Consider the following 14870-nt stretch of genomic DNA (forward strand, 5'->3'; position numbering starts at 1 on the left):
GAGTATGTAAATTAGGTACCGTAAGTCTAATACAGTACTGTAATTTTATACATTTCTTGTGAAAGAAACATTTCTTATTCAACGGTTATTAAAATTATTTATATTAATGATGTCTCCAAAGTTCAATGAAGTTTTCACAGAAAAATAAGTTATTAGAAATCGGCCGCTGTTTGCTGAGCTGTTCTGCGACGAAAACAAGCTTTAGCAATGGCGATGTCGAATGGTGCACACTCGGTAAGTAATCCTACAATTTTTTATTTATAGCATAGTTTATACGGATTATTTCCAAAAAATATATATGTGTTTTGGAAATGTTGAGTCGGATTAGTCTAGAATCGATTAATTTTATGGAAGAAAACTTTTCAAACAGCCGTAGTCAGTAAACTTGACACAAGTTGGACTGTGATTGGAAGGACTCGTAAGAAATCGGATTCCTAAAGAATGGAACATATCTATGATCTTATAGGGGGGTCGACTGTATTTTATAATTATTTTTACTTTCCTGGTTGTTATAGAATGTAACAAAGAGAAAGTATTGTGTGTGTGTGTGTGTGTGTGTGTGTCAAGTGTCGTAAAATTTGACTATATCCTAGAACTGAATGAATCTAAAATTTGAAATTTGGCAGTTATTTCTATATATTTGGATTGTAAATTTTTGCCTTTTAAATAAAGTAAAAAAAAAAACATAGTTATAATCCTCCAATTATCATTATATCACCTGTGTTTTGCTAATTAGTAAATTAGACTATTGAATTACATGTCAGTGATAAAATGATAAATATATACAGATACAAGGTGATGTTGAAGTCAACCAAAAAAAGTTGCCAACTCTGCAGCCCTGTCTGTGATATCCATCATTAGATTCATAAAGTTCAACAAGTCATTAGATTCATAAAGTTCAACAAGTTTGCAATGAATTTCAGTTGGTGTTCTGCTCTTTATTCAAAAAAATTGGATCAAACTATGCATCTTAATGTTGGGCTATCGTTTTGAAATGGATGTTGAATGGTTGATAGACAGCCAGCACAGTCTGGAAAGGAAGCAGTGTTCTAGATAAGCTGGCCTGGAAGAACATATTAATCAAATAAAGAAATTTATGCATACAATAAGCCTAATTTTTACTTTATCTATTAAAATAATCTCTTATAACATGTATAACTGTTGATTTAAATATCAAATTAACAAATTTCTTTATAAAAGTAAAATATAAAAATCTATTCAAATACTTGCATAAATTTATCAAAATTTTGTAATTGATTTTTAGCCTATTAGAAGTTTTGATCAATACAGGTAAGGTATATTATATTAAGGAAAGTATTATACTATGTTCTATCATCAATTGCTTATTACATGGTAATTATCTGAGCACTATAAATAGCTCTTTTTAGGACTTATCACACACTATCAAAAACTCACTCAGATAATAATGAACCTTAAGTATTTATTTGTAACCAAGGTATGCATTTCAGACACGATGTCCCTCTTCTGCTTATTACATATATAAACCTTTTTCTTCCTGATAGGATTACAAAACTGAAATTGTTTTTTTCCTCACTACTAGGTGCATTAATAGACACAAGGCATTTTACATTATTTTTATTGTGAATATTCTATAGGCCAAAATGTGTATCAGCCTATAGAAGATTCACAATAAAAATGATGTAAAATGCCTTGTATCTATTAATGCACCTAGTAGTGAGAAAAAAATAAATAAAGAAAGACACCGTCTTGGAAATACAAAACTGGAATTGTATCAGATTATAACACACAGTTGAATAAACATTTCACAATAAAAGTCAACAAAATTTATTACAGGAAAAATATTTCAAAGATAAACATCCTTATTTTCAATTCTTTGATGTATAAAAAAAAAAGCTAAAGATAAGGGTAAAAAGTTGAACAGTTGCAGAAATATAACAAAGAATAAGATAAAATATCAAGTCAACTACAACTTCTAAATATGGTAAAATTTATCAAGAGAGAACAATAAAATCAACAAGGCTTTTCAATTGTTAAATTGAAATTGTTAACACATCTACAGTTATGTAAGAATCTGGAATTCAAGGGAAGATATTTTAAGATATTTATTAAAATATTTTAAAATTATATAAAATTAACTTGACCGAAAAATTATCAGTTTTTGACTTCCTCTGACTTATGCAGGAAAATGGTTTAGTTCTTCCTAAAGTGATAGTGCAAGTAACTTCCTCCTCATGTCGGAAGTGTGGTGTGATTTTCTAACAATGCTATTTTATAAAGATTTGTATAAAAGGAAAAGGTCACCTTCCTACTTGCTCCCATTCCAACACTTTTACTTAGTGTTCAAGGCCTTAGCCAATGCTCCCATTTTGGTGCCCTTGACAAGTATCCATCCCAGTTCTAAACCTCCAGTTGCACCCAAGGATTAATCAACTCTCCACTAGGTAATATGATCATTTTATCTAAACTCTCTCTCGTCAAGATAGCAGGATAGATTTAATGATTTAGAATTAGATATCCTCGCATATTTGATTGTTTGTATTTGATTATTGAACTTAATCATTTATGTTTATCATAGTCATCATTTATTTGTATTTACATTTAATTGTAAGTTTGTTTAATAAATATATACAGTGGGTGATCGGTTAATGAACATAATCCATTCCAAGACTTTGTTCGTTATCCGAATTGTTCGTTAACCAATTATCAATTTACCATAGGTTTTTATGGGAATTTGATTAATTCATTCTGAAACTCCAAAAAATAAAAAATATATACTTTCTTACTACGCTTATTTATATATAATAATAAAAATACANTCGGCTGGTAATAAATTTTCCACCCAAAACTTTTAGGGCCAGTCCGTCCCTGTATGCATCTTGCATTTTTATTAGTCATGTTTTTTCATTTGTGGGGATTAAAGAATCTGTCTAATGTCAATTGCTTTTCTCTCTTCTTCAGGATTTTTCAGAATTAATAAATAGCATTGTAATTGCAGAGATCCCCAAGCCTATTAATGTCAACCTAGTTTGGATGCCATTCTAAGACCATTGTTCTGACATCCTCTTCCTACTTCTTCAAAAGATCTTTAATAGCAGATATCGGCATTAATCCTCTTTTTCAGAAGAAAACATATATCGCCAAGTTTCTTGGTGTTCTTCATTCAAGAGTTCTTGGCATTCTTCTGTTGTCAGATCAGTTTCAGGTTCCATTATGAGCTCTTCAATGTTCTTTATTTCTCAGATGTGATTTTTGTTACTCCTTTAGCTACTTGAGTCTTCTTGATTATACTGTATCTCTCTTGGATAAGATTGAACTGTGGCCTACTGTAGACCTGTTCAAGCCATACAGCCCAGCAACATCAGATGTCTGCCCACTCTCTACCTTTCCTGTTATACTCTCACCTTTTGAAAATAAAAACTGATGCAAAACTTAATGAGTGCCCGCCTGACAGTCTCGCGAATACTATTAAAAAATTGTTTCTGTCAGAAAAATAAAAGGCTGGAATCACAAGAGAGAGTTTCAAAGTTCGGCTGAATACTATCCGAGCAGTATATACTGGGATGAGCGTCGATGTCGATGTCTCCTGCACTCCGAAAAGTTTTGAATTGTTGCCCGAAGATAAGAGTAGACTAATCGGTATTCATTATTTTACATCGCTTCTTCTTGTGTTGTTCTGTGAGGTGTTCATAGTCTAAACATAAAAATCCTTCACAAAAAAGTGTTTGTTATCCGATTTGTTCATATCCCAAACTGTTCGTTAACCAATCATCCACTGTAGTGATATTCTAAACTGTTGTTTAGATTGACCTAATGCCAAATTTCACCATTGACTCACATTTGAATATAATATCCTCCTAAAATTCCAGTTAAGTTTGATTTATAATTTCAGCAACTCAGAATGAGATCCATTGAGATCATCTTGTCAGTCCTGACCCCAGTTTGTGGGATGCCGGAGGTATGACGAGGTCGTACCTCTTTTTGTCGGCAACAGTTTGGTGAAAACTGCCCACTTGTCAGGGGATGGCTTGTTTATGAATTTCGATCCCGAGGAGTCGGGATTCTTTTTGTCAGGTCGAGTGGAGGAGGTGAGAGGGGTCATCAATAAAGTGTAGGCAATATGCAAGTAAATGACACCATTTAACAATGGAAACAACAATTTATTTGATTAACAAAAATTAACAATCACAAACTCTAACATCACAAAAATTTAACTTGGTTTGCTAGCTCCTAATACACAGAGAGAGAGTTCACATTAATTGTTTCGTACCTCTAGGATAATTCCACGTAGAAGAGAAAAATTGTCCTTTGTCTTGTGATCAACTCACAAAGTTATAAAAATCCAAAACTCCCTTGAGACCTGAATCACTTTTGTCCAGCTCTTCTCATTTATCATATAAATACCTACAAAAAATGTTTCCTTTCTGCAATATTTTTATTGAGCAATTTAAATCTAAACTCCAACAAATATCTACTTTAATACAACTTAAACTAAAAAGTATACTCATACTTTTCAACTTTAACAATTTTTTAACTGGGAAACTGGTTGTCAAGCTAAAGCTAATAAATCAATGATTTATTTCGTAAACAGGAATGAGTGTAAGACGATTTAATTGTCGCATTTCCGAACCAAATTCACACGTCCTCGATCTAGATCAGGGAAGGTGAGAGAGAGCAACCAGGGAGAGTTCGACTGTCATCTTACAGCGAGTTCAAAGCACATTAGACCAAAATTTACAAGACCATCATTAAATATTCCTGAAAATGCATTTCAAAAATTAAACAGTATTTTAATACAGTTTAATCCAGTAGCTATTCAACACAATATCATTTCAGAATTGCAACATTTTAAATCATCATGGAATATTTTAAAGGAAAATATCAATGAAACTTTTATAAAATTAAAGGAAAATGAACATTCTACTGATGATCAAGTAGAAACTAATAAAGATGCGATTTTATCCTCTTACTGCATTGCTTGCAAAAATTGCTATTTGTTGTTATAATATATTATTCAGATATAACATGTTAAGTGGCGCTTATTCTATACTTGGTCAAACATACAAATATCTGCTATTTATGTCTGTAACACTAGTGAACAAAGCTTTTCTAGGTTAAAATTAATTAAAAGCAGGCTAAGATACTTACAAGTATCTCGCAAAAAAATCTAGAAGCCTTCTTGTTAATGTCAGTGGAGAAGGATTTTTTAAACGAAATACATTCTGATGATGTCATTAATATTATTGCTCAACAAAACAAACTTCTAAATAAAAAATTAATATTGTAGAATATAGACTTGTGCTTATTGTAATTTTTGTCAATGCTGTATTTTGAATATATTTAAATATAAATAGAAAAAAAATACATTTTTTTTTATTTGTGAGCTCGGCTGGTAATAAATTTTCCACCCAAAACTTTTAGGGCCAGTCCGTCCCTGTATGCATCTTGCATTTTTATTAGTCATGTTTTTTCATTTGTGGGGATTAAAGAATCTGTCTAATGTCAATTGCTTTTCTCTCTTCTTCAGGATTTTTCAGAATTAATAAATAGCATTGTAATTGCAGAGATCCCCAAGCCTATTAATGTCAACCTAGTTTGGATGCCATTCTAAGACCATTGTTCTGACATCCTCTTCCTACTTCTTCAAAAGATCTTTAATAGCAGATATCGGCATTAATCCTCTTTTTCAGAAGAAAACATATATCGCCAAGTTTCTTGGTGTTCTTCATTCAAGAGTTCTTGGCATTCTTCTGTTGTCAGATCAGTTTCAGGTTCCATTATGAGCTCTTCAATGTTCTTTATTTCTCAGATGTGATTTTTGTTACTCCTTTAGCTACTTGAGTCTTCTTGATTATACTGTATCTCTCTTGGATAAGATTGAACTGTGGCCTACTGTAGACCTGTTCAAGCCATACAGCCCAGCAACATCAGATGTCTGCCCACTCTCTACCTTTCCTGTTATACTCTCACCTTTTGAAAATAAAAACTGATGCAAAACTTAATGAGTGCCCGCCTGACAGTCTCGCGAATACTATTAAAAAATTGTTTCTGTCAGAAAAATAAAAGGCTGGAATCACAAGAGAGAGTTTCAAAGTTCGGCTGAATACTATCCGAGCAGTATATACTGGGATGAGCGTCGATGTCGATGTCTCCTGCACTCCGAAAAGTTTTGAATTGTTGCCCGAAGATAAGAGTAGACTAATCGGTATTCATTATTTTACATCGCTTCTTCTTGTGTTGTTCTGTGAGGTGTTCATAGTCTAAACATAAAAATCCTTCACAAAAAAGTGTTTGTTATCCGATTTGTTCATATCCCAAACTGTTCGTTAACCAATCATCCACTGTAGTGATATTCTAAACTGTTGTTTAGATTGACCTAATGCCAAATTTCACCATTGACTCACATTTGAATATAATATCCTCCTAAAATTCCAGTTAAGTTTGATTTATAATTTCAGCAACTCAGAATGAGATCCATTGAGATCATCTTGTCAGTCCTGACCCCAGTTTGTGGGATGCCGGAGGTATGACGAGGTCGTACCTCTTTTTGTCAGCAACAGTTTGGTGAAAACTGCCCACTTGTCAGGGGATGGCTTGTTTATGAATTTCGATCCCGAGGAGTCGGGATTCTTTTTGTCAGGTCGAGTGGAGGAGGTGAGAGGGGTCATCAATAAAGTGTAGGCAATATGCAAGTAAATGACACCATTTAACAATGGAAACAACAATTTATTTGATTAACAAAAATTAACAATCACAAACTCTAACATCACAAAAATTTAACTTGGTTTGCTAGCTCCTAATACACAGAGAGAGAGTTCACATTAATTGTTTCGTACCTCTAGGATAATTCCACGTAGAAGAGAAAAATTGTCCTTTGTCTTGTGATCAACTCACAAAGTTATAAAAATCCAAAACTCCCTTGAGACCTGAATCACTTTTGTCCAGCCATAGATGAGAGACTCCCCCCTGAAGTGGGAGAAGAAGTGGCTTTTATAGCTTTGTGGTGTGAAAATTCGTCATGTTGGAGGTAAGGCTGTTTTAGCAGGTGTGGAGGTTAAAGTAGTTCCCGGGACCAAAACAAAATCACGAATTCGGACTTTAATTGTAAACTTTTAAGTCTTGCAGCAGAAGAATGCCATTGTTAGATGTGTAAATGTTTACATTAAAGAGGAGAGTTATAAGTTTCTGTTGTTTTTGATGAGATATTCGATTCCTTTTTTCTGACAATGGGTTTTTCACGATAAGATGGTAAATTTGTTTAAAATATGTCAAAAAGTTAGGAGGAAAGTGGAAAATTGGTTTGCACACAGTCAGATCTCACAAGTTGGGATAGACTAGTTGCATCACATCCTGCATGCAAAAAGAGTTAAACTGAAACCCCCATTCTCACAGTTACAGTAGTCTAGCTCAGCACTGTCCAATTTATCATAGCCCGCGGGCCATATTTTCTTCACCAAACATTTCGGGGGCCAAGAAGGTTGGTGATGGCTAATTGGTCGGCCGGGAATCACGCCACATGACACTTGCATAGTGCTACGGTCTGTAAGCACTAATTGGTCAGCAAGTCCGATGTTGACGCTATAAAAAGGCGACAGTTCGACACACCGGATATACGTCACTCTCGTCTAAGTTCAACTTGGGAATTTTTTTGTTCAATAATAAATGTGAATTCTTCTTCCTGGAAAAAATAAGACCTAGCGCATTTTTCAGAGCAAAAATTAATATAAGACACTGTCTTATTTTCGGGTAAACACGATAGTAAAATAATTTTAATATTAATAATAATAATTTAGTAACATAAATTTATTCATATTAAAATGTACTCGCGGGCCGTAAAAATTATTTGGCGGGCCGTATATGGCCCGCGGGCCGCCAGTTGGACAGCGCTGGTCTAGCTGATAGTGTATTGAATCTCTTGCACAAAGGGTGAATCTAGTGATCAAATCTCTGAATTTTAGTGTGCTCACTAAGTGTAACCAATATGAATTATGATCTATGCAATCAACTCTTCCAATATCCAGAGTAGTTGAATTACTGACAAATATATTCTTCCATACAATTTCCAGATTTAAGTACAGTGGGTGATCGGTTAACAAACAAATCGGATAACAAACACTTTTGCGAAAGATTTTTATGATCGGACAACGAACACATGATCGGATAACGAACACTTCACTGAACAGACATAAAAAGAAGCGACAGAAATAGCAAATACCGACTGATTTTCCTTTGTTTTCAGGTAACTTTTTGGAGCGCGGGAGATCTCAATGTCGACGCTCAACCTGATAATGTACTGATTAGATAGTATCCCTCGAACTTTGAAATACTCCCTTGTAATTCCAACCTTTTATTTTTCTGACAAACAATTCTTTTATAGTATTCGCGAGACTGTCGGGCGGGCACTCATTAAGTTTTGTGTCGGTTTTTATTTTCAAAAGGTGAGAGTATAATAGCAAAGGTAGAGAGTGCGCAAAAGATGTCTGATGTTGCTGGACAGTATGGCTTTAACAGGTCTACAGTAGGCCGCAGTTCAATCTTATCCAAGAGAGATACAGTATAATCAAGAAGACTCAAGCAGCTAAAGGAATAACAAAAATCACACCTGAGAAATAAAGAATAATGAAGAGCTCATAATGGAACCTGAAACGGATCTGACGACAGAAGAACGTCAAGAACTCTTGAATAGAGGACACCAAGAAACTCGGCAAGATATGTTTTATTCTGAAAAAGAGGATTAATGCCAATATCTGCTATTAATTAAAGATCTTTTGAAGAAATGGGGATGTCATATCAACAGTCTTAGAATGGCATACAAACCAGGTTGAGGTTAATAGGCCTGGGGATCTCTACAATTACAATGCTATTAATTACTTCTAAAAAATCCCGAAGAAGAGAGAAAAGCAATCGACATTAGACAGATTATTTAACCCCCACAAACAAAAAACCATAACTAATAAAAATGCACATCTGTGTATACATATAAATAAACGTAGTAAGAAAGTATATATTTTTTATTTTGGGATGTCTCCAGAACGAATTAATCAAATTCCCATACAAACCTATGGTAAATTCATAATCAGTTAACGAACAATTCAGATAGCAAACAAAGTCTTGGAACGGATTATGTTCGTTAACCGATCACCCACTGTACAGTATAAGTAAAACGTCTTTACCAATCTCTTATATGTTAGGGAAAAAAAATTTTTTAATTAAAACTTTATTTACACTTTTAATTTTGAAATGTATTTTTGCCAGTGATTATGAAAATGATCTAAGTCAAACATAAAAAAGGATTAGATATATTGTACATACTATTCGTTAAATAATTATAATTACATTTTAAACAATTTTTGCTAAAGTAAATATCTTTTCTTCTTATGATTACAAAAAATGTTCTTAATTATTACAAACTCAAAAGTCAAAATATCTGCAAATGAAAAAATATATAACTTAGTCATTTTTCATAATCACTGGCACATTTGGAAGATTTTATTTGTGTTAAACTTTAAACTGTAGTTGCTTTCCAATATTTTATCTTGTTCTTTGTTCTACTTTTATAATCATTCAACTTTATTAATTTTATATAAAAAGAAGTTTTCACTTCCTTGTACATAAGGAAATATATTCTGAGAAAATTTTTCCCATAATAAATTTTTAAACATTGTTGTAAAGAAACTTTTATATTTGTTTCAATAAACTGTTTTATGTTTACTTATTTAATATAAGGATCAAGAAGTAATTCCAGATATGAATGTAATGTATTGCACTCTTTTATAAACGTTACATTATAATTGGACATTACATAAATTATTAAAAAATGCTTTGTGTTGAGTTTAAAGTTAGATAAATATTAATCAATACAATCACATTGCATTTTGACACAATGATATGCAGCTTTCATACTTTTGTCTTCTATATTTTTTCACTGACATTATTATGTAAGGTAACATGGAAATTTTGATTTACAATTATGTTTCATTATTCATATTATTTGCATATTTATTTGTAAACCATAGGTTTGGAAGTTTTCTTAAATCTCAGTGCTTCCCAGCTTACTAGTTCATATGTATCCAATATTGAAGTACAGTGGAACCTCAGTATACGACCTTAATCTGTTCCTGATGTTTGGACTTATACTGAATAGAACGTATACCAAACCAACCTTTCTCATAAGAAGTAATGTAAAAATGATTAATCCGTTCTCATGTAATAAAAAAGAAAAAAAATGGCTGGCTTTAAACACCTCGTTTTCCTGGCTAGTTCTTGCTTGATTTTTCATGAGATCAGCATGTATCTTTTTAGCTTTCTCACAAATAATTGCTTCTGATATGATGTTGCCAGAACACTGTTTTTCAGTTATCCAAGCAAAAGCAATTTCTCAACGTGATCTAATGTCTTCGATCTCTGTTTAGAAATTGATTTAACTCCTTTCGCAACATTTATCCGATTTAATAATGTCTTTATTTTTCACGATTGTCAATATCTTCGTTCTCAGAATACAGTATGCAACAGTTAAATCTCGAACAAGCATGCCACCTTCATATTTCTCAACAATCTCTTTTTTCAGTTCCATTGTGATTCTAGTCATTTTTTTTAGTTTTCTGTTGCTTTTCATTTGTCTTTTTGCAATTCGTGATTAATAAAAATAATAAAACTTTACTTACAAATTAAAATCAGAAGAAATTTAACAAAGTTATAAACCGTGGCACCGTGAACGTCTAGTCTGGTCTAGTACACCGACAGTGCTACTTGTTCATAGATGGCGCATATAATTGAATTAAGTCGTATACCAAGCAAAATTTGTTTCATCCAAACAGGATGTATTCTAAAGCAGACGTATACCGAGGTACCACTGTATAACCATGTCTATTTACCACAAACATTCCTCTTTTCATTCCTGCTAACTCAGTGGATCCTTGGCCATTTAAGGTAGCGACATTCTGGGCCCTAGTCTCAAGGGCTTACTCCCATTGCTCGGAAACTTCCAATATCCACAACAAACTGAAACGTCAAGTGTATAGCATCTGCACACGGGTACCAACAATCCGTAACAGGCTCACTGTCAACCAGCTATCTACGATAACTACCACCAACATGAGGGTTAATAATGCAGNAATTAAAATCAGAAGAAATTTAACAAAGTTATAAACTGTGGCACCGCGAACATCTAGTCTGGTCTAGTACACCGATAGTGCTACTTGTTCATAGATGGCGTGTATAATTGAATTAAGTCATATTCTGAGCAAAATTTGTTTCGTCCAAACAAGACGTATTCCGAATTGGATGAATTCTAAAGCAGACGTATACCGAGGTACTGTACCACTGTATATTGCATTCCATAAAAATTATAAATAAATGATTATTCATCATTAATACATTTTTTGTGAATGTAAAATTATAAAATTTTATGAATTTGTAAATTTTATATGAAATAGGAATATGTCACTAATATTTATACAGATAACTGTAGTCAGAAAAATATGTTAACATATCTAACATAGGCCACAGTCTAAATTGTTGAAGAATAACTGGTTGTCTTTAGTTCAGGCATGGCCAACATACGGCCCGCAGGCCAGATCTGACCCATCTAATGAATTTATGTGGTCTGCAATCAATCTTTCAATATTAGTTACTGAAGTCCAAATAGCTCTATGAAAAATTCTGACGTCAAAAAAAGGTCAACAACTCACTGTGCATTTAGAGTTAACCCTCCATTACAAATCTCGTAAGTACAGCGTAAAGTGTTGATAAAGCATAATAATGTGAAAAATGTATCTGTAATCTCTATGTACAATTTAGTTTCTAAGGGGTGACGCCGCAATGAGATCTCGCACAACCTCAAAATCTTCCTAGAGCAGCCTCTGGTTAGGCCCGTGGAAAAAGTTTTCTTTCCAATTCGGCCCGGGGACAAAAATTGTTGGCCACCTCTGCTTTAGTTCATATTGACATTTTACTATGGTTTCATGTTATTTCAGTGTCTTTGCACCTGTTTTGTCTTTGTCCTATTTCATTCTGGAATGCATGAGTTTTGCTTTCTGTCTAGTAACATTTAAGCTACTTAAAATAGGTTTGATTGTAAGTTCTGTTCAGAAAACAAGGTTGAAAGCTATATGAACAGTAAGAAGGAAAAGATAGCCCTATGCCTTTAGCTGCACTAACCAGCTATGACTGAGTAAGGAACTGTTGTTATTGGAATATTGATTAAAGGATTTTCTTCTGTCAAAATATTTTTTCCCCTGATCAAGTAAAGATTAATCTTATTTGTTAAATTTTATACCTTGTGAATAATTATATAACTGTCAATACTACTGTAACTGTAGAAAGTAGCTAGTTATAAAGATTACACCAAAGATCTCTAAGAACTTTTTGTCTTTTCTTTTTTGAAAGTATTTTATTTAGACTTTGCATGACTACATAAAAATTTTTTTAGATTCAATTCTTTGAATTGTCATTTCAATAACTTTCTGCTACAGAACTGACAATTCCAATGTAAAGAAACTTAAAAATAACAAAACCGATAAGCAGTTTTGAGTCTAAATGTTCATTTTTTTAACCTATAATAAAAAATTATACAGCATTTTATTATTATTTCAATTAGATGCTGTTATTAAAATATATTAAAGAACTGAAATTAAAAATTTTATAATAATCACCAGTAATAGCAATGATAGTAACAACAATATCTAGATTCAGTTTTTTTTATTAAAGACATTCTGATAAAATTAGTCTGATAAACAAAATATGAATATCTACAGTATTAAATATGACTATAATAAATAAATTAAAACAACTTTTTAATATATATTAAGATATGAATTATTGGACAGGTGTATTAAATTATTTTAAACTTAAAATATTGGTCTAAATAGTTTACAAACTTGAATTAATTTCATTAAATAATTTTGCCTGTTGTAATGCATCAAAACCTAACTTTTCTATATATTAAAAATATCCCTTTTGTGATAAGAAAAAGCAAATGTTTTCTCTAGAATGGAAACAAAATGTAAAAGCTAAGTTGTTTTCTACATTAAATAAAAAATATTAAAGAGATGTTTAAACTCCATCTATGATGTTTAGTGAATAATTAGTTATGTCACAAGAATTGTTTAATTGCATATATTTTGAATGGGACCAATTACATATTTGAGCACATCTATTGAATGCAATTAACATTCAAATTGTGTAAAAAAGCTAGTTTTTGATAGTAATAGTTTCTCTTGTATCAAATGAATATTTGCTGCAAATTATTTTAACCAAATATAAACAATTCATTTCAAAACATTTTCTCTTGTAAAAATCACACACATATATTGTTTTTTTCAGATACTCATAGCTTATTTCACAATGCAATTGTTTGACAAAAATTTATAATATTCTGTTTTCTACATACTGTATTTCTTACAAGTTATTCAATAACAAGAATTCAAATTTGAGAATTTCATTCTTTTATAAATTCAAAATAAGAATTTTATCATTAGCCAATCTAAAAAGTTCTACCAAATATATGAGAATAATAAAATCTGGAATGTAAGAAATGAGTCTATGCTAATTAATGCCAGAGCAATGCACTACAAAATTCACGAAAAATGATTTGACAAAGAATAAGAAATTTAACTTCATTACTGTAATGACATAGCAGTCATTTGAGGTCATCGACATATATTTTCAACTTTATACACTTTCCTTCATTTATTATACAAAACTTCCATCGATTTCTCTGTTGCGACATATATACAAAATATGAATTTATACGTATTTCTTTTCCAAGCATACATTTACATCTCATACAAGTAACAAGTTTGTTACTTATACAATTTTGATCGTCATTAATTTTATTCGACCTACCGTACACTCACACACATACGTTATATTTATACATACTAAGTGGAGCATACAAAACCTATAACATATATCATAAAAATCTTGACGTAAATATTTTAAAATTTCAAAATCCACAAAAATTTGGTAATTTCATGCTAACAAAAGAATTGACTTAATCACTGTCTTATCACATATACTGCATTATCACTTCCTGATTTCACAAATGAATAATTAAAATTACTTATTTATGACGAAATTGAAATTGATTATTTTAAAAATGCCTTTAGTTCACGTGATATTCCTGTTTACAATAAAGACGTACAGGTAACAGCTGATTAATCATCATAATCATCATCATCAAATACAAAATTTAGATTTAAAAAATAAAATAAAAATTGACAATAATACGAAATAAACAGCATTGCAGGGAAAAAATTAAATTGCGTTTAAATCGTTAAACAAGTAAAAAAAACAAACACAATGAAAACATTAATTAAAATGAGGATAAACTCGCGGCTTTTTTTCTTCTAATGATTACGTACTTCTGAAAGATCGTCTTAAAAATATATCTTTATATATAGATATATATACAAATGCCATTCTGTATTACTTAACATAAGTGACGTAAATATTTATAAAACGTTTCACTCACCCGGCTTATAAAAAATCCTTGTGATTATGCTATCGCTCTATATTTCAAAAGTAATTGTAATCAGATATAGAGCTTTGTGTCACACCATCCGTTGCCATGGGCAATCGTAAAAGCTGCACACTGGCGACATCTTTTAAAATATGTAATTTTTTTTTTTTTTATATTTATCAAATATAAATTTTTTACTCATTAAATTTTCTAATAATGTAAAATAATCTAAGAAATTTATTTAGATATTAAAAAATAATAATAATCCTTATCGTGATTATTTTAGATTTAAAACAAAAAAAATAAAACAACCATAACTAAAGGTTCGACTTGATTGGATAGAAACAAATAAAATGTTGCACAAAAAAATAATTATAATTTTTTATAAAAACAAATCAAAAGCTTAATGTAATTTGATATGATATATAAT

General features: G+C 31.5%; 1 protein-coding gene across 5 annotated transcripts in view; it reads right to left on the reverse strand.

Annotated features, from left to right (window-relative positions):
* LOC111636074 (cell death-inducing p53-target protein 1-like) overlaps window positions 1-14580 on the reverse strand; it is a 63728-nt gene extending 49148 nt beyond the window's left edge. For 4 of the 5 annotated variants that reach the window (XM_023381239.1, XM_023381238.1, XM_023381237.1 and 1 more), the window contains exon 1: window positions 14453-14580. The gene's annotated coding sequence lies outside the window, so the exon portion shown is untranslated. Of the gene's footprint in view, window positions 1-1395; window positions 1522-14452 lie in introns of those variants that run through there. The other variant, XM_023381235.1, reaches the window with a different exon arrangement.
* Window positions 14581-14870: the final 290 nt, after the last annotated feature.

The sequence above is a fragment of the Centruroides sculpturatus genome, unplaced genomic scaffold (genome assembly GCF_000671375.1).
Source record: "Centruroides sculpturatus isolate CEXI.00-Female unplaced genomic scaffold, Cexi_2.0 scaffold923, whole genome shotgun sequence".
NCBI lineage: Eukaryota > Metazoa > Arthropoda > Arachnida > Scorpiones > Buthidae > Centruroides > Centruroides sculpturatus.